Genomic DNA, 19,239 nt, shown 5'->3' with positions numbered 1-19,239 from the left:
GGTCGCGGCAGCCTGGGCGTCCGAGACCACATCCAAGAGACCCTGGGGAAGCTCCGTAAATGAAGACGAAATATCATCCATCAGAGCATGGATGTACCTCCCCAGAATGCACGTTGCGTTGGTGGCCTTCAACGCCAAACTGCATGACGAAAATATTTTCTTGGACTGCGCATCCAGTTTCTTGGAGTCTCTGTCTCCAGGCACCGTCGGGAAGGAACCAGGCGCTGACTTTGAGGAACAGGAGGCTTGCACCACCAAGCTCTCCGGCGTAGGGTGTCTAGAGAGAAAGCCAGGGTCAGATGGTGCAGCTCGATACCTCCTGGCCACAGCCCTATGAACGGCCGAGGAAGACACCGGCTTCTTCCACACCTCCAACACCGGATCCAGCAAAGCCTCATTAAATGGCAAGAGAGGCTCAGCTGCAGCAGAGGCCGGATGCAATACCTCTGTCAGCAAATTCTGCTTCGCCTCTGCCACCGGCAAAGGCAGGTCCAAAAAGCTTGCTGCCTTCCTCACCACAGCATGAAAGGAAGCAGCCTCCTCCGTATATTCCCCTGGAGATGAAAGGTCCCACTCAGGGGAAGTGTCCAGCCCACTGGCTGTATCCAGACCATGCAGTCCGTCTCCAGAGTCCTCAATCTCTCCCTCCTCTAGGACTCGCTGGTACTCTTGCTCTTCTAAAAGACGGAGAGCACGCCTCCTCGAATGAAGTCTCTCCTCGATACGCGGAGTCGACATGGCCTCCGCCGACGTCGAAGAACGGCGCCGATCTCCAGAAGCATCTGACGCCGCGTCCGGCGCCACAGGCAGCTTCGGCGCCGAGGCAGGAGCCGGAGGACGAGGTCTTGGAGCCAATGGACCAACCGGAGTCACAGGGCAAAATCCTGACTTCGACGGAAGGGCAACCTCCGGGGCCGAAACATCCGAAGCCACCGGAGCGGCCACCGACGCCGGCACCGGCGCCGAGCCCACATTCCCAAAAGGGAGAAAGGGCATAAAGGGTGCCGGCCGAAGAGGCGCAGGATCACCCAACGAAAAGGCCAAGGGCCCCGAAGGACCAGCCGGAGCAGCTCCTGGAGCCATCTGCTGAAAGATGGTATACATCGCATTAAGAAACGCGGTACTATCGGCTCCAGGAGTGGGAAAAGCCGGATACTGGGGTGCCTGGATCGAGGGCGACCCCGGCCTCGACGTCTGCGACGCCGGAGAAAACACAAGAGGCTGCACCACCTCAATCACCGACGCCTGACCAGGCGAAGTCGGTGACGCCGGAGAGGGCAACGGCGTCGAAGGATGCGGCGTGACCGTGGGGCTGACCTCCCAAGTCTTCCGACGCCGAGCCGAAGGTGACCTCGAACGAGACTCCTTGCTGGAATGACGTCGTGAGTCTCTACGGCGCCGGGAGTCTCGATGACGCCGGTGAGACCTTGGCGAAGAAGACTTCTTATGATGTTTCTCCTTCTTCTTTGACTTTGCCATGAATAACTTGGCCTCACGCTCTTTGAGGGCCTTCGGATTCATGTGTTGACATGAATCGCAAGTCGAGACGTCGTGGTCGGAGCTCAAACACCATAGACAGTCGGATTGAGGATCTGTAACTGACATCTTGCCCCCACACTCTCGACAGGGCTTGAAACCCGACTTCCTCTGAGACATTATTACCGCAGAGAAGACTACGCAGCAGACAATACACTGTAACCACGAAGGTAACAGTAGCTCCCTCGAAGATAACCGTTTCGAATGCACGGAAAAAAGGGAACTGTCATCGGCACGTCGGCGAGGACCTCTTATTGCCTGTATGACGTCAGACGGCGTCGCGTGGGCAAGAGTGACGTCCTTGTCGACGTGCAGAGACTAGTAAGAAGATTTCCGTCGAATGCTGGCGCCATGGGAGTATTCATTAGGTGAGGAATCCACAGGTAGTTGTATCCATCAGAAAAGGCTACTTTCTCACATAACCATCCAAAATGAAGGACAATAGGGCTAACCTTGGCCAGTTAAGACTTTATTGTCTAAGTGGTGATAAGTGGAGAGAAGATCTACAATAGAGGGGTTACTCCCTTTTTCATCCACTGTATGGTTACTTCCCTGTGGGGATGTAAACCACCCTGTTTGGAGATTTGTACCTAGAAAACAGTGGAAGTGCATATTCTCAGATTCTCTGTTTGTAAGGTTTAAAGTGGGGCAGTGGGACTGTTCCACTGATCCTATGCCGAGGCAGTGCTGCTGTCCTAAGGATGAGAATGCTAGACAGGGTTGCTGTCTCAGCAAGGCCATAGCTGGGCAAAACGTTTGTCCAAATGGCTGAAAGAGAGAACAGGGTTGCTGTTTCTCTTGGGTTGAAGCAGGACAGGGCTTCTTTCCTATAGGCTCCACACAAGGACAGGGCTGCTGTCCTATGTATCTAGAAGTAGTGCAGGGCTGCTGCACTAAGTTTCTCTGGGAAGGATGGAGGGTTGATCCAAATTTACTGAAACAGTGCAGTTTTGCCTATCTGGTCTAGTGATTCCACAGGGAGGGACTTTTACCTCTGGGATTTCAGCTGTGGCAGTTGTGGGCTCCCTTGGTACAAGTTCCACCCCAGGAGAAGTTTCTCACACCTCAGGAATGATATCCTTAGTGGTAGGGTGAGGAAGGGGTACTTTGATACCCTTTTTACCTGTGGGATGAGGAGGATCCTGAGGTTTCAGTGCTCCTTCTCTTCTTTGCTTTTTCATTTCACTGGAGGAAGCAATTCCTCAGGGATAGCCAGCATGGATCCTAAACTCTACTTCAGCCCAACCTGAGGCCTCTAGGTCAATTCCTAGGAGACAGTCTACAGGTAAGCTAGTTGATACCACTACCTGCTTGATGCCAGTGACTCCACCCCAACTAAGTTGCACTACAGCTAAGGGGAAAGACTGAGTGGAGTTGTTGACATCAGTAACTTGGTACTTCTGTCCAAGGAGGTCTTGTGCAAGTGAAACCAGGTTTTCTTTCACCAAAGTGATAATGGCACCTCCGTCTCTGTAGGCCTGGGCATCAACACCATTTATTAGAATTGACTGCTTGTACTTGTCCATGTTAAGGGGACAAGCAGCCAAGATGGTAAGGCCAATGCCACCAGGTGTGACAGAAACTGTCTTGGGAGTTTCCATATCTACCCCAGGTTCTCTACTGGACCCAAAAGTGAATCCAACTACAGCTTTTGTTTTACTATTGCCAGTAGTCCCACCACTATTACTACTACTGCCAGGGGCACTAGAGTTTGAAGTGGATGTATCAGTGGTGGTAGGCTCAGGGGCTTTACATGGGCAGGACTTATCCCCAGGCTGTTGACCTTTACCTCTGCACACATAGCACCAGGGCCTTTTATTGTGTGTAGTGTGAAAAAGAGAAAGATGATGTATCCCCACCCCCAGAGGAGTGTTGTGGAGCTGAAGAAGGATCCTTAAGTTTATTTTTATCCCCATGCTTATCCTGAGACTTTTCACCATCTTTCTTCTTTTGTCACCCCCTGTACGAGCTTTTCTGCTCACCCTTGTTCTGACCCATTTGTCTGCCTTCTTTCCCGATTCTCGGGGAGAGGTCAGATCTGAGTCTACAAGATACTGGTGTAACAAATCACACAACTATTCAGTATATGCTCTCTCAAAATCAGATTATACAAACACTGCTAATCAGACACTTTACTGCCATGTAACCAACCTTCTAAATCTTTGACAGAACAGTCCACAAAGTCAACCCAATCTTGTGAAGATTCTTTCTTGGTTTCCCTGAACTTAATTCTGTATTGCTCTGTGGTGAGCCCAAAACCATCAATGAGTGCATGTTTGAGAATGTTGTAATTGTCTGAGTCCTCCTCCCTAACAGTGAATAGTCTGTCCCTCACTTTGTCAGAGAAGGACAACCAAAGTATAGCAGCCCAGTGCTTTTGAGGGACCCTTTGAACCTTACAGGCCCTTTGTGCAGCAAACCACTTTTAGATATCATCCCCCACCTTGTATGGGGGGAACAATCTTGTGTATGTTTCTGGGCTTAATGCTGTCCTCCCTGACCTCATAACTTCTGAAATTGTTAATGCTGCTGCCACCGTGGGGAGCTAACTGCAACCCCTGTCTTTCCTTTTCTGCAGCTAGGGATTCCCTATGTAAGGCCAACTGTTGCTGTTGCTGTTGCAGCCTCAGTCTGGCCTCCTCTAACCTCGGCTTTCTGAGTTTCCTATCTAGGGTGTTGTCCTTGGGGTTGGATGTGTGGGACACCTCTGAGACAGAGGTGACTTAGGAATGAGTAAAGGTTGATCTTTTCCTAACTTGTGTAACTCTGGTGACTTGGTCTCTAGGTGTGAAGGGTGCCCTGCCTGTGTGTGACCAATTTCCACTACCAGCTACACTAGGAGGTTTAAGGGAAAGATCTGCGGAAGGACCCTCCCCAGGATCTTAAAGACCCTCTCCTGAATCTACCTGGTTAGAATCCCCTTCTACCTCCCCCTCTGGTTCTACATGATTATCAGATTGCTCCTGATCATCTTGCAAGAGGAGATTTAAAAGGAAACCCTTATTGGGGTTCTTTCCAATCCCTAAGCTTCTTTCGAAGGACAGCCCCCTAAGACTTTTGAAGTTAAGGTTCTCATATGTTGTCTTGATAACCTTAGGGGTGGCCTCAGTAAAAGACATAGGCCCTCATTACAACCTGGACGGTCAGTGTTAAAGCGGTGGTAATACCGCCAACAGGCCGGCGAAGAAAAAATGGGATTACGACTATGGCGGAAACCGCCAACATAGACAGCCACTTTAACACTCCGACCACCACGGCGGTACAAACAAACAGCGCGGCGGACACCGCCAACAGACAGACGGGAGACAATGTACCGCCCACCCTATCACAACACGCCTATCTGACACCTTTTCCGGGGCGGAACCAACGCGAATAAAAACACGGCAGAAACAATACACAGAAGGGAAAACACTCACCTCTCCACACCCCACGGGGAACCAGGACGCCATGGAGCCCGTATTGTAGATACTGCCGGCGATGGTCTTCCTGCTCCTCTATCAGGAGCTCCAACGACGGCGGCAATGACCACGGGGAGTACTGCACCTACTACACAGGGGAGGGGGGGAGGGAAAAGATAGTGTCACACACAAGCAGCACGCAACACCCCCACCCCCAACACCATACACACAAATACATGCTGCAACATTACATATACACCCCCCATCCTGGGGAGTGCAAAGCCACAGTCTCTCAAGTCTTTTCAGTGGGTGGTTTGCCTATTGCTTTATCCTGGGAGTGCAAAGCCACAGTCTCTGAAGTGGATAACAGTCTCCACTGGTTCTTGAGGGGGCTTTGTGCTCAGAGTGCTTCATCCTGCCAAGGACTGAGGTAGTGGATGAGATACTCCACTGGTTCTGGAGGGGGCTTTGTGCCCAGAGTGCTTCATCCTGCCAAGGACTGAGGTAGTGGATGAGATACTCCACTGGTTCTGGAGGGGGCCTGGTGCCCAGAGTGCTCCACGTGCAGTGTGGCCGGAACAATACACTCGCCTGGGTGTGTGTGCCACGAGATTGCCGAGGTACAGGTAGCATGATACGCCATGGAGGCAGAGACATACCCACACTGCTGCGGCTTCGCGTTCCATATGCAGGCGACAACTGTGATGACAGTGATGCTTCATGGAAGCAGCCCAGGGTCCTGGAACTCACCACCAGCCTCGGACGACTGACCACTGGGGATGGTAGCCATGTCTGCGGTGGTGCCACTGTCTGAGGATGTCGTGGGGCCGCTGGCGGTGCTTTCGGCGGTGTCAGTTGCCACGGTGCTGGCTGCGGGATCTGTGGCGGCGGTCCTGGCGGCGGGGTCAGTGGCGGCGGTCCTGGCGGCGGGGTCAGTGGCGGCGGTCCTGGCGGCGGGGTCAGTGGCGGCGGTCCTGGCGGCAGTGGGGTCTGTGGCGGCAGTGGGGTCTGTGGCGGCAGTGGGGTCTGTGGCGGCAGTGGGGTCTGTGGCGGCAGTGGGGTCTGTGGCGGCAGTGGGGTCTGTGGCGGCAGTGCTGGCGGCGGGGTCTGTGGCGGTGCAGGTGGCGGTGTTCTCCGCTGTACAGGTTGGCGTCGACGTGGACAGAAGGTGCGACACTGGTCCCTCAGTCGGTGCCACCATGCCCTCTCCTGACCTGCCCTTCAGTTTTTGGCCCTTCCCCACCTTTGATGGTGGTGCAGCTGTCTTGCCACTTCCCCTTTCGTTGTCCCTTACCCCTTGGTGGCAGGTGTTATCGGCTTCTCCCTCTGGGATGTGGGCACCTTTTTCACCTTGGCAGGTGGCGGAATGTCCTTGCCCTCGCTCCGTGCCACACTGTGTGCCTGGGTATGATGCCTGTGGGATGTGTGGTGCTTATGTTTGCCTGAGCCATCCTTGTGTGTTGATGTGTGTGCATGCTGGTCTGATGGTGTGCTTGGGATAGGCTGAGGTACAGGGGATTGGGTCTGGGTGGAGGAAGTTGGAGGGGGGAGGCTGGACACAGGAACAATGGCTGCCATCAGTGCTGAGGCCAGAGCCTGAAATGCTCTCTGTTGGGCTGCCTGGCCAGAATGAATGCCCTCGAGGTATGCATTTGTTTGTTGCAAATGCCTCTCAACACCCTGGATGGCATTCACAATGGTAGACTGCCCAACAGTGAGGGATCTCAGGAGGTCAATAGCCTCCTCACTGAGGGCAGCAGGGCTGACTGGGGCAGGGCCTGAGGTGCCTGGGGCGAAGGAGATGCCCACCCTCCTGGGTGAGTGGGCACGGGACACACGCTGAGTGGCTGCTGAGAGGGCGGTGCTCGTAGAAGGGGTGGCGGCTGTACCTGTTGATGCGGGGGGCACAGAGGGGCCCGCCACCGCAAGGGAGCTCCCATCAAAGGAGGAGTCGCTGTCACTGCTGTCTGCTCCTGTCCCCGCCGTGGAGCTCCCCTCACCCTCAGTCCCACTGGTGGCTTCAGACTCCGTTGTTTAGCCCTCCAGAGCCAAGTGGGATGCAGGTCACTCCTGCTCCAGTGCCAATGCTCCTCCACCTGATGATGCTATTGCACACAAGAACAGGGAGACCACAAAAAGGGGGGGGGTGGGGGAGACAGAAGAAAGACATGTTCAGTGCATGCAACACCACTACCGTTGGTGGACACAACAGACACAGCAGGCCTCTGCACTACGTCATGCACTTCTAGTTCCTAGATTCATCACATGCCCATGGGGTACAAGGCCTAAGCCCGACTGCTGCACACATGGAAGCCACAGGAGCCTGACTAGGTGTAGATGGCACTAACCACTAGTGGGGTTGGGGTGCCACTGAGCCTGCCTCACAAGGGACCTTGCCTACCAAGCTCGCCCTGGTCTAGGTGAACCCACTGCCCACCTCCCCCACCCAGACACCTCATAAGGCACGCAGAGTCAGCTGAATGAGTGTACACTCACCCCCTTGTGGCTGCTGTGATGCCCTCAAGCGCCCATCCAACTCCGGATACGCCACCGCCAGGATCGGGAACATCAGGGGGGTCATGGTGCACGGGCACCCCTGCCACGTTGGGAGGCCATCCCCAGCTGGGCCTCCACCGTTTTCTTGCTCCAGCGGCGAAGGTCCTCCCATCTTTTACGGCAGTGGGTGCTCTGTCTGTGGTGGACCCCGAGGGTCCGCACGTCCTTGGCAATGGTGGGCGCTGACCTAGAGGAATAGTACAGGGGAAAAGGAAAATCTTTACCCGTCCGGACCGTCATACTCATTGGCCCACATTCCCACCATTGCCCTGACTCACATACACTCACCGTCCGCACATGCAGGCCTCAGTCCCCCTCCCCCATTTATCTTCCATCCACACCACTCAAAACAGGCATTGCCCATGCAGCATGCTCACAGTATGCTCACCTGTTTGTCTGGAGGACCGTACAGTTGTGTGTACTGGGGGAGGACCCCATCCACTAGTTTCTCCAACTCCTCCGAAGTGAAGGCAGGGGCCCTTTCCCCAGACACGAGCCATTGTCGCTTCCAGACTGAGGTCACAGCAGCACTTGCAGTGTAGGTCCTCTCCTGTTGAAGGTCAGGTATCAAGTGAGTGAACAGACAGAAAATGGCGGTCACGTCCGCGGCGGTGTGTACCGTCACAGCCGGCGTACATCGCCATTGGCTCCTCGGACCCACAGGGTACAATGTTAACCAATGCAGGATTGCGCCGTGGTCTTCGACCGCCTACCGCGGCGGTGTACAACGCCAGCGCAGTTACCTCATATCCCCTTGTCCCACCTTACAGATCAGGCAGCCGCCATTTCAGGGGGCCATATGGCATTAAAATTAACTGCATCTCATCAATGTAGGCCTTGAATACACACAGTAACAGGTACATTCGGGATTAATAAATGTGTGCAAATTACATTTTGTGATACCTTAGTGTTGGCTGACTCTCTGCTCGCTGTTCTTGTCCATAGGGCACGTCTGCTGGGGCAGGTGATGAGATGGCGGCATCCAGCGGTGTACAGACCCCTTGTGGACCTGTCGACAATGGAAGAGAGACACATAATAGTCACCTACAGACTTGATCGTGCAACAATCCATGAACTGTGTGCCCAGTTGGAGCCAGACCTGATGTCAGCTATCCGCCATCCCACAGGAATCCCCCCTCTTGTGCAGGTCCTGTCAGTACTCCATTTCATGGCAAGTGGTTCCTTTCAAACAACAGTGGCCATGTCATCAGGGATGTCCCAGCCAATGTTCTCTAAAGTGTTGTCCAGAGTGTTGTCTGCCCTGCTGAAACAAATGCGCAGCTACATCTTGTTCCCTAAGGTGGACGATTTGCCCACATATCCCCAAGATCATAGGTGCCATTGATGGGACACATGTGGCCTTGGTACACCCCGCTGAACAGGTGTACAGAAACTGGAAGAGCTACCATTCTCTGAATGTGTAGATGGTGTGTTTGGCCGACCAGTACATCTCCCATGTGAATGCCAAATTTCCTGGCTCAGTGCATGACGCTTACATTCTGAGGAATAGCAGCATCCCTTATGTGATGGGGCAACTCCAGAGGCACCGTGTGCGGCTAATAGGTGAGGACAAGGACCCTATACAGTGTGAATAGTTGTCTGGGTATGGGGTTGTCCCTACAGGTTAGATTGTGTCTAACAGTTGTCCCTCGACATTTGCAGGTGACTCTGGTTACCCCAACCTGTCATGGCTACTGACCCCAGTGAGAAATCCCAGGACAAGGGAAGAGGAACGCTACAATGAGGCACATGGGCGAACTAGGAGGGTGACTGAACGCACCTCCGGCCTCCTGAAGACCAGGTTCCGGTGCCTCCATATGACAGGTGGTTCTCTCTACTACTCACCAAAGAAGGTGTGCCAGATGAACGAGTTACTTACCTTCGGTAACGACTTTTCTGGTGGATACATTAGCTACCTGTGGATTCCTCACCTAATGAATACTCCCATGGCACCAGCATTCGACGGAAATCTTCTTACTAGTCTCTGCACGTCGACGAGGACGTCACTCTAGCCCACGCGACGCCGTCTGACGTCATACAGGCAATAAGAGGTCCTCGACGACGTGCGGACGTCAGTACCAATCATTTTTTACGTGCATGAGAACAACCAGGCAATGCAATGAAAGAGCAAGGCAACATCCCATTACATTGTAAAAATACACAACATTGCATGAATAACTGTAAATCTTTTATATATATTGTAACAGAAAGCCGAAGCACCAATCCACAGTAAAATCAAGCGTTTTATTTCCACTTCAGTGCAGCAGAAATTGTGAGTTCTCAATCCTGACGCGTTTCGGCTAATGCCTTGATCACAGGTAATATGAAACAGATGTACTTTCTCACAGTGTTTTTCAATCATCAGCACGTGGTTTCTTAATCTGAAATACAAATCCCATAATACACCTTAATGTTAGTTATTGCGCTGGACAGTACTTAATCTTTATATTGCTCAATAGCGTAAAAGGTATCACAGTTCCAAGCATGTTATACAGTATGCCGAAACGCATCAGGATTGAGAACTCACAATTTCTGCTGCACTGAAGTGGAAATAAAACGCTTGATTTTACTGATTGGTGCTTCGGCTTTCTGTTACAATTAATACTGGGATGCTTCGCCCTTTACCGCGGCCGCCCTGGAGGGTCTGTGGCCCTGTATGGAGCAATTTTGGATTAGGATATATATATATATATATATATATATATATATATATATATATATATATATATATATATATATATATATATATATATATATATATATATATATATAAAAAACTTTTTTTTTTTTTTTTTTTTATATATATACACATCAAGTATATACACAACGATATATACATATATACATATATAAATATAATATATATACAACATCTATTGCACCCTCAAAGACCAAGAGGAGCGTACTCAAGGATTACTTGGTAAGACCAGAAAGGCAACGGGGAGGCGGGTGGGACCGTGAGGAATCCACAGGTAGCTAATGTATCCACCAGAAAAGTCGTTACCGAAGGTAAGTAACTCGTTCTTCTGATGGATACAACTACCTGTGGATTCCTCACCTAATGAATAGAGTCCCAAAGCAGCACCACGCCTGGCGGTGGGTGCCTAAATGGTCAAACCAAGAAATCCTGCAGCACTGACCGTGCAAAATGGCCGTCCCTTCTAACCTCAGAATCCAAACAGTAATGTTTTGCAAAAGTGTGAAGGGACGACCAAGTTGCGGCCTTGCAGATGTCGACCACAGGAACACCTCTGGCCAAGGCCGAAGTGGCCGACTTAGCTCTGGTGGAATGAGCTCTAATGCCCTCAGGAGGATCCTTCTTTGCCAAAGAGTAACAGATTTTAATGCAAAGAACAACCCACCTGGATAGTGTTCTCTTGTGGACTGCCTTTCCTCTCCTCTTGCCCACGTATCCAATAAACAGCTGATCCTCCAGCCTGAAATCCTTTGTTCTATCAATAAAGAAGCTCAACGCTCTCTTTGGGTCCAGACGGTGCAGTCTTTCTTCCTCTTTGGAAGGATGAGGCGGAGGATAGAACGTGGACAAAGTAATTGCCTGAGCCAAATGGAAGGGTGAAACAACCTTCGGGAGGAAAGCAGCCTTGGTCCTCAACACCACCTTATCCCCATAAAAAGTTGTATAAGGGGGCTTTACTGATAAGGCCTGCAACTCACTCACTCTCCTTGCTGATGTTATAGCTATCAGGAAGACTGTTTTTAAAACCAAATACCTTAAGGGGCAAGAATGCATAGGTTCAAAAGGGGACCCCATAAGGAAAGTCAGGACCAGGGACAAATCCCATTGCGGCATAACGAATGGCTTTGGAGGATATTTATTTAGAAGACCTTTCAAGAATCTGATAACAATAGGGGATTTAAATAAAGATGGTTGGTCTGGAAGACATATGAAGGCTGACAAGGTCGATAAATAACCCTTAATGGTAGCCACTGCACAACCTTTCTGCGCTAGAGACAGAGCAAAAGACAAAACGTCCGATAGATGAGCATGCAAAGGATCAATCTGCCTCTCTCCACACCACGCAACAAATTTAGACCATCTATTAGCGTAGATAGATTTAGTGGAGTGTCGCCTGGCCGCTAATATAACATCCACTATCTCAGGCGGGAGAGAGAAGGAACTCAGGTTGCCCCGTTCAATCTCCAGGCATGTAGGTGCAGACTCTGGAGGTTGGGGTGTAGAACCTGCCCCTGCGACTGCGAGAGGAGGTCTGCCCTGAAAGGGAGACGGAGCGGAGGGCACATTGAGAGTTGGAGAAGGTCGGAGTACCATACCCTCCTTGGCCAATCCGGAGCTATTAGGATGACTAGAGCCCGGTCCTGGCGAATCTTCCTCAATACTCGAGGAATCAAGGGTATGGGAGGAAACGCGTAAAGCAACTGGCCGCACCAGGTTATTTGAAACGCGTCCCCCAACGCTCCCTGCATCGGATACTGGAGGCTGCAGAATAACGGACAATGCGCGTTCTCTCGAGTGGCAAACAGATCTACCCGAGGAAACCCCCACCTCTGGAAGATTAAACGGACTTGATCTTGATGGAGACGCCACTCGTGGTCTGCCGAGAAATGGCGACGGAGACTGTCCGCACGCACGTTCAAGACTCCGGCCAGATGGTTTGCTATCAAGCAAATCTGATGGTCCTTTGCCCAGGACCATAGTCGAAGAGCTTCTCTGCAGAGAAGGTACGACCCCACTCCTCCCTGCTTGTTTATGTACCACATCGTGGTAGTATTGTCCGTTAGGACCTGTACCGACTGACCACGAAGGGAAGGGAGGAAGGCCTTGAGAGCCAGACGTACAGCCCGTAAGATTGATATGAAACATCTGTTCCTCTGGAGACCAAAGACCTTTGATCTCCAGATCCCCCAGATGAGCTCCCCACCCTAGAGTGGAAGCATCCGTTATGACTGTGGCCACTGGTGGCGACTGCTGGAACGGCTTTCCTTGTGAAAGATTGTTGCTTGCAATCCACCACTTCAAATCCACAGCAGCATCTCTGGAGATCTTGACAGTACCCTCTAGATCCCCTTTGTGCTGAGACCACTGCCTTCGGAGGCACCACTGAAGAGCCCTCATGTGCCAGCGAGCATGCGTGACCAACAGAATGCAGGAGGCAAACAGACCGAGCAGACGAAGGACCTTGAGGACTGGAACTACCGCTCCATTTCGAAACATTGGAACCAAATCCTGAATATCTTGAATCCGCTGAGGCGGAGGAAAGGCCCGACCCAATGTTGTATCCAGTACTGCCCCTATGAACAGGAGGCGCTGAGAGGGCTCTAGGTGAGATTTGGGCTCGTTCACCGAAAAACCCAGGTCGAACAACAACTGGGTTGTTGACTGCAGATGATGCGACACAAGCTCCAGGGACTTGGCTTTGATCAACCAGTCGTCCAAGTAAGGGAATACTGCTATCCCCTTCTTTCTGAGTTCTGCCGCAACCACCGACATCACCTTCGTGAAGACTCGAGGTGCTGAAGTAAGACCAAACGGAAGGACCGCAAACTGATAGTGCTGCGATCCCACCACAAACCGGAGATACTTCCTGTGTGACTTGAGTATCGGGATATGAAAGTAAGCATCCTGCAAGTCGACAGACACCATCCAGTCTTCCTTGTTCAACGCCAAAAGCACCTGTGCTAGGGTCAGCATCTTGAACTTTTCCTGCTTGAGGAACCAATTCAAGATCCTCAGGTCCAGAATTGGTCTCAAACGACCATCCTTCTTGGGAATCAGGAAATACCTTGAGTAACATCCTCGACCCCTTTCCTGCTCTGGGACCAACTCCACCGCGCCCTTTGAAAGGAGGACTTGTACCTCCTGTTCTAGCAACAGGAGGTGTTCTTCTGAACAATAAGAAGGGCGGGGCGGGATGAGGGGCGGGAACTCCCGAAAGGGAAGGGTGTAGCCTTTTCCCACAATACTGAGAACCCACGTGTCCGTTGTAACAGTCTTCCATTTCGTGAGAAAATGCTGTAATCTTCCCCCTACAGGAGAGGAGTGAGTGGGAAATGGCGGAAGCCTAAGGCTGCTTCCCCTGCTGCACCCCGCCAGAGGATGAGGAAGAGGCAGAGTGCTGCTGAGAGGCTCCTCTGGTGCGGACCCTACCTCTCCCCCTAAAAGATCTATAGGGATGGGAAGAGGCAGGTTGCTGATATCTTCCCCGAAAGGAAGAGGAGGAAGAGCCACGCCCAAATCCACGAAACCTCCTGAAAAATCTGGAAGAGGCCGTGGCAGAAGGAGCTTGGAGCCCTAACGACTTAGCCGTGGCCCTGCTTTCCTTAAAACGTTCCAAGGCCGAATCAGCCTTGGCCCCAAACAGTTTGTCCCCATCAAACGGGAGATCCAACAATGTGGACTGTACATCCGCAGAAAAGCCCGAGTTACGGAGCCAGGCCTGTCTCCCTGCCACCACAGTTGTGCCCATTGCTCTGGCTACCGAGTCGGTGGTATCCAGTCCCGTCTGGATAATCTGGGTCGCAGCAGCCTGGGCATTTGAAGCAAGATCCAAAAGACCCTGGGGAAGCTCCGTAAACGATGAGGAAATGTCATCCATCAGAGCATGAATATACCTCCCCAGGATACAGGTTGCATTAGTGGCTTTTAACGCCAGACTGCAGGATGAAAAAATCTTCTTGGACTGCGCCTCTAGTTTCTTAGAATCTCTGTCCCCAGGCAGCGTCGGGAAAGAACCAGGCGCTGACTTGGATGAACAGGAGGCCTGCACCACCAAGCTCTCCGGCGTAGGGTGCCTAGATAGAAAACCAGGATCAGTCGGAGCCGCCCGATACCTCCTGGCCACGGCTCTGTGAACTGCTGGGGAAGATGCCGGCCTCTTCCACACCTCTAACACCGGATCCAGCAGAGCGTCATTAAATGGCAAAAGAGGCTCCGCCGCAGCTGAGGCCGGATGTAACACCTCTGTTAAAAGGTTTTGTTTAGCCTCCACCACCGGCAAAGGCAGGTCCAAAAAACTAGCTGCCTTCCGTACCACTGCATGAAAGGAAGCAGCCTCCTCAGTATATTCTCCCGGGGACGAAAGATCCCACTCAGGGGAAGTGTCCAGCCCCACTGGCCGACTCCAGACCACGCAGCCCATCACCCGAGTCCTCTAGCTCTCCTTCCTCCAGGGCTCGTTGGTACTCCTGCTCCTCTAATACACGGAGAGCACGTCTCCTCGAATGAAGTCGTTGTTCAATACGCGGAGTCGACAATGCCTCCGCCGAAGTCGAAGGTAACTTCGGCGCCGACGAAAGAGCAGCTGAAGCAGATGGACCCACCGGAGTCACAGGCCGAAATCCCGACGTCGACGGGATGGAAATCCACGGGGCCAATCCTTCTGAAGCCACCGGAGCGGCCACCGGCGCCGACACTGGCGCCGAGCCCACGTTCCCAAAAGGGAGAAAGGGCATAAAGGGTGCCGGCCGAAGAGGCGCAGGATCACCCAAAGAAAAGGCCAAAGGCCCAGCCGGAGCACCCCCTGGAGCCATCTGTTGGAACATGGCATACATCGCATTCAAGAATGCGGAACTATCGGCTCCAGGGGTGGGAAAAGCCGGATACTGAGGTGCCTGTCTCGGAGGCGACCCCGACGCCGGCCTCGACGTCTGCGCCGGAGAAAATACCTGAGGCTCCAATACCTCAATCACCGACGCCTGTCCAGGTGAAGTTGGAGACGCCGGAGAGGGCAACGGCGTCGAAGGATGCGGCGTAACCGTGGGACTAATCTCCCATGTCCTTCGGCGCCGATCCGAAGACCTGGAACGAGTCTCCTTCGAATGACGCCGAGATTCTCTACGGCGCTGGGAGTCTCGATGACGCCGATGTCTTGGAGAAGAAGACTTCTTGTGATGCTTCTCCTTCGATTTTGCCATAAACAGCTTCGCCTCACGTTCTTTGAGGGCCTTCGGATTCATGTGCTGGCATGAATCACAAGTCGAGACGTCGTGGTCGGAGCTCAAACACCAAAGGCAATCGGAATGAGGATCCGTCACCGACATCTTGCCTCCACACTCACGACAAGGCTTGAATCCAGACTTTCTCTGCGACATTATTACCACAGCGAAAGACTACGCAGCAAAAATACACTGTAACCACAAAAGTAACAGTTGCTCCCTCGAAGATAACCGTTTCGAATGCACGGAAAAAAGGGAACTGACGTCCGCACGTCGTCGAGGACCTCTTATTGCCTGTATGACGTCAGACGGCGTCGCGTGGGCTAGAGTGACGTCCTCGTCGACGTGCAGAGACTAGTAAGAAGATTTCCGTCGAATGCTGGCGCCATGGGAGTATTCATTAGGTGAGGAATCCACAGGTAGTTGTATCCATCAGAACATCGTGGTCTGCTGTATGATGCACAACCTGGCTTTGCGACAGCAGGTGCCTTTTCTGCAGGAGGATGGGCCATCTGGTGGTCTTGTGGCAGCTGTGGAGCCTGAGGACAGTGAAGAAGAGGAGGCAGAAGAACAGGATATCGACAACAGAAACAACATAATCATGCAATACTTCCAGTGAGACACAGGTAAGAAGATGTCACTGCCTCCCACATCTCATACTATTGTTGGAGCCAGCATAAGTCTGTCATTTTCACTCAGTGTATGGACCCTGACTTGTCACTTTGCATTTCCATTTCACAGATGTGGGTCCCACTTTGTGTCCTCTGCTATATTTCCTCCAGCCGTACAGCTGTGTTACATTGGTATGTGAACAATTAAATTGACATTGCTATATTCCATGGTTATTGCAGTTACACGTTTGTGAAAGCACAAATTGAATCCAGATTGTTTTGTGATTGAAGGGTGTTTATTTCTGTGCAAATAAGTGGAGGGGGTTGTAAAATGGGCAGGGGTGATGGTGGACGAATGTCCATGGCAGAGTCCAGTCTATTTGTTTCACATGTGCATTGTCCAAAGGGGCATAGGAAGTGGAGCAATGGCAGTTTAAGGATGGACAGGGTGACATAGTGGGACAGAAGGGTGACATTCAGGGGGGTCTCATTTCCTGGCAGGGGTCTTGGCAATGTTCTCCGTCTTGTTCCTGGATCTCAGGGACCGTTTGCGGGGGGGTTCTCCATCTGCAGGGGGTGGGGTGCTGGTGTCGTGGTCCTGTGGCAGTGCCTCCTGTCCCCTAGCGCCGGCAGAGGTGGAGGGCTGTTCATCGTCCAGGCTAGTGTCAGGGGCCCCTTGTTGTGCCACAGTGTCCCTCCTGGTGTTGACAAGGTCTTGCAGCACCCCTGCAATGGTGACCAGGGTGTTGTTTATGGACTTCAGGTCCTCCCTGATCCCCAGATAGTGTTCCTCCTGCAGCCACTGGGTCTCCTGAAACTTGGCCAGTACCGTTGCCATTGTCTCCTGGGAATGATAGTAAGCTCCCATGATGTTGGAGAGGGCCTCGTGGAGAGTGGGTTCCCTGGGCCTGTCCTCCCACTGTCGCACAGCAGTCCTCCACAGTTTCCCTGAGCCTGTCCCCTGAACTGTGTGCCCACTGCCACTGCCCCCAGGTCCCTGATTTTCTTGGGTTGGTGGGTTTGCCTGGGTTCCCTGTAGTGGTGGATACACTGCTGATTGACGTGTCCTGGGGACAGAGGGATGGGCCCGCTGGGTGGGTGTTGTGCTGGTGTTTCCTGAGGGGGGAGGGTCTGTGGTGGCTTGTGACAGTGTCAGGGGAACCGACTGTCCCGAGGTCCCTGATGGGCCGGGCTGGTCATCTTGATCCAGTTGTGCAGAGCTGCTGTCATCACTGTGGGTCTCTTCTGTGGGGGGACTGGATATGTCTGGTACCTCTTGTCCGGTGACGTTGGGTTGGGGTCCTGCAAGGGTGTAAAGGCATGATTATTGCATCGTGTGTGCCATTGTGTGCAATGGGTGAGTGACCCTGTACTCCAGTGCTTGCATTCTTGTCTTTGTCCTTGTGTGATATTGGTTTGGGGTCTGTGTGGGTATCTGTAGTGGATATGCTTTGGTGATGGGTGTCCATGCTTTGGTGTTGCATGCAGGGCTTGGTGGTGGGATGGGTGGGTTGTGATAGTGGGGCATATGTGAGGTGTTATAGTGATGGGGGTGAGGGTGGGAGTATGTGATGGCACGCAGGTAGAGTGGGGTATATAATAGTAAAGCTTTGACTTACCAGAGTCCAGTCCTCCTGCTACTCCTGCGAGGTCCTCAGGATGCAGTATTGCCAAGACCTGCTCCTTGCATGTTGTTAGTTGTGGGGGAGGAGGTGGGGGGTCCACCGCCAGTCCTCTGTACAGCAATCTGGTGTCTGGAGACCACGGAACGCACCTTCTCCCATAGGTCGCTCCACCTCTTCCTGATATCATCCCGTGTTCTGGGGTGCTGTCCCACTGCATTGACCCTGTCGACGATTCTGCGCCATAGCTCCATCTTCCTTGCAATGGAGGTGTGCTGCACCTGTGATCCGAATAGCTGTGGCTCTACCCGGACGATTTCCTCCACCATGACCCTGAGCAGCTCCTCAGAGAACCTGGGGTGTCTTTGAGGTGCCATGATGTGGTGTGGGTGATGTGGTGTGTGTTGTGATGTGTTAGGGGATGTGTTGTGTGTTGTTTGAGGTGCGTGGATGTTGTGTAAGTGATGGTGTTGTGTGTCTGTGGATGCTGGTGTTGTTTATGGTGGTGTCTCTCTCTGGCGTGGTTTCAGAATTCTGGTAGTAAGGGTTTGTGGGTGATGTGGATGTGTGTTTTATATTGGATTGAGTGTGTGGGTGTGGTGTGTGTATGTGTGTCAGGTGTGTGTATTTCGAATTGTCCAATGTGGTTGTGTTTTGTAAATGTGTGTGTATTTTGAGCGTGGCAGTGTGTACCGCCAATGGAATACCGCGGTTGAAAGACCGCCGCGTGGATTCGTGGGTCGTGATAGTGTGAGAGTATTCCTGTTGGCGTGACGGTGGAGGTTTTGTTATCGCCAGTTTATCACTGACCTTTGGTGTGGCAGACTTGTGTGGGTGTCTGGATTATGGCGGATTCCGAGCTGTGGGTCGTAATAGCTGTAGCGGAATTCCGCGGCCACAGCGGTATGTTGGCAGTCTTCTGCATGGTGGTAAGTGGCATTTACCGCCAGGTTTGTAATGAGGGCCAAAGTGATAGAAAAAGTTAGAATAAAGTTGAGAAATGAAGACCTACTTTATCTAAATTTTTTTAGACATTTTAGAGTGAAAGTGAAAAACAAATTTGGCAACACTAAGCAACAGTATCAATGCACATTTCCTAATTTACCCAAGTATAAATGCTGTTAGGTAGTGCTCATACACTAATGCACATCGTTGCCCTGATGTGCTTTCCGGTTTTTCAAAGAAAAGCCCGTAACAATAGAACCAAACAAAATGTACTAGCGGAGCACAACAATTTTTTCTTTCTTTCTTCTAAAGTATTGATAATCAAAAAGTCAAATATGTAGACTGTATCTATATGGAGTTAAATTGCACTTTGTAGGGAACCAGGTTTTATGTTATCGTGACGGTTTAGATATTTTGCTTAGATTGGATTACGGTTCCTTTGATAAGAAGGATATGATAAATAAAGGCCATAACATGGCCTGTATCAGCTACTAATATGTGCATACATGTTCTTTTCATTTATTTGAAGGACCAACTATAAGCTGATGAACTAAAATTATATTATCAAAAAAATGAAAATCAGTTGCGTTTTTTTTGTACAATGAACAAGCTTAGTGCGGACAATACCAAGGTTAGTGGGGTACTGGATTTTGAATA

The sequence above is a fragment of the Pleurodeles waltl genome, chromosome 2_2, assembly GCF_031143425.1.
Source record: "Pleurodeles waltl isolate 20211129_DDA chromosome 2_2, aPleWal1.hap1.20221129, whole genome shotgun sequence".
Taxonomy (NCBI): domain Eukaryota; kingdom Metazoa; phylum Chordata; class Amphibia; order Caudata; family Salamandridae; genus Pleurodeles; species Pleurodeles waltl.
The sequence above is the reverse complement of the archived record's forward strand: the minus strand, read 5'-3'. Positions refer to the sequence as shown.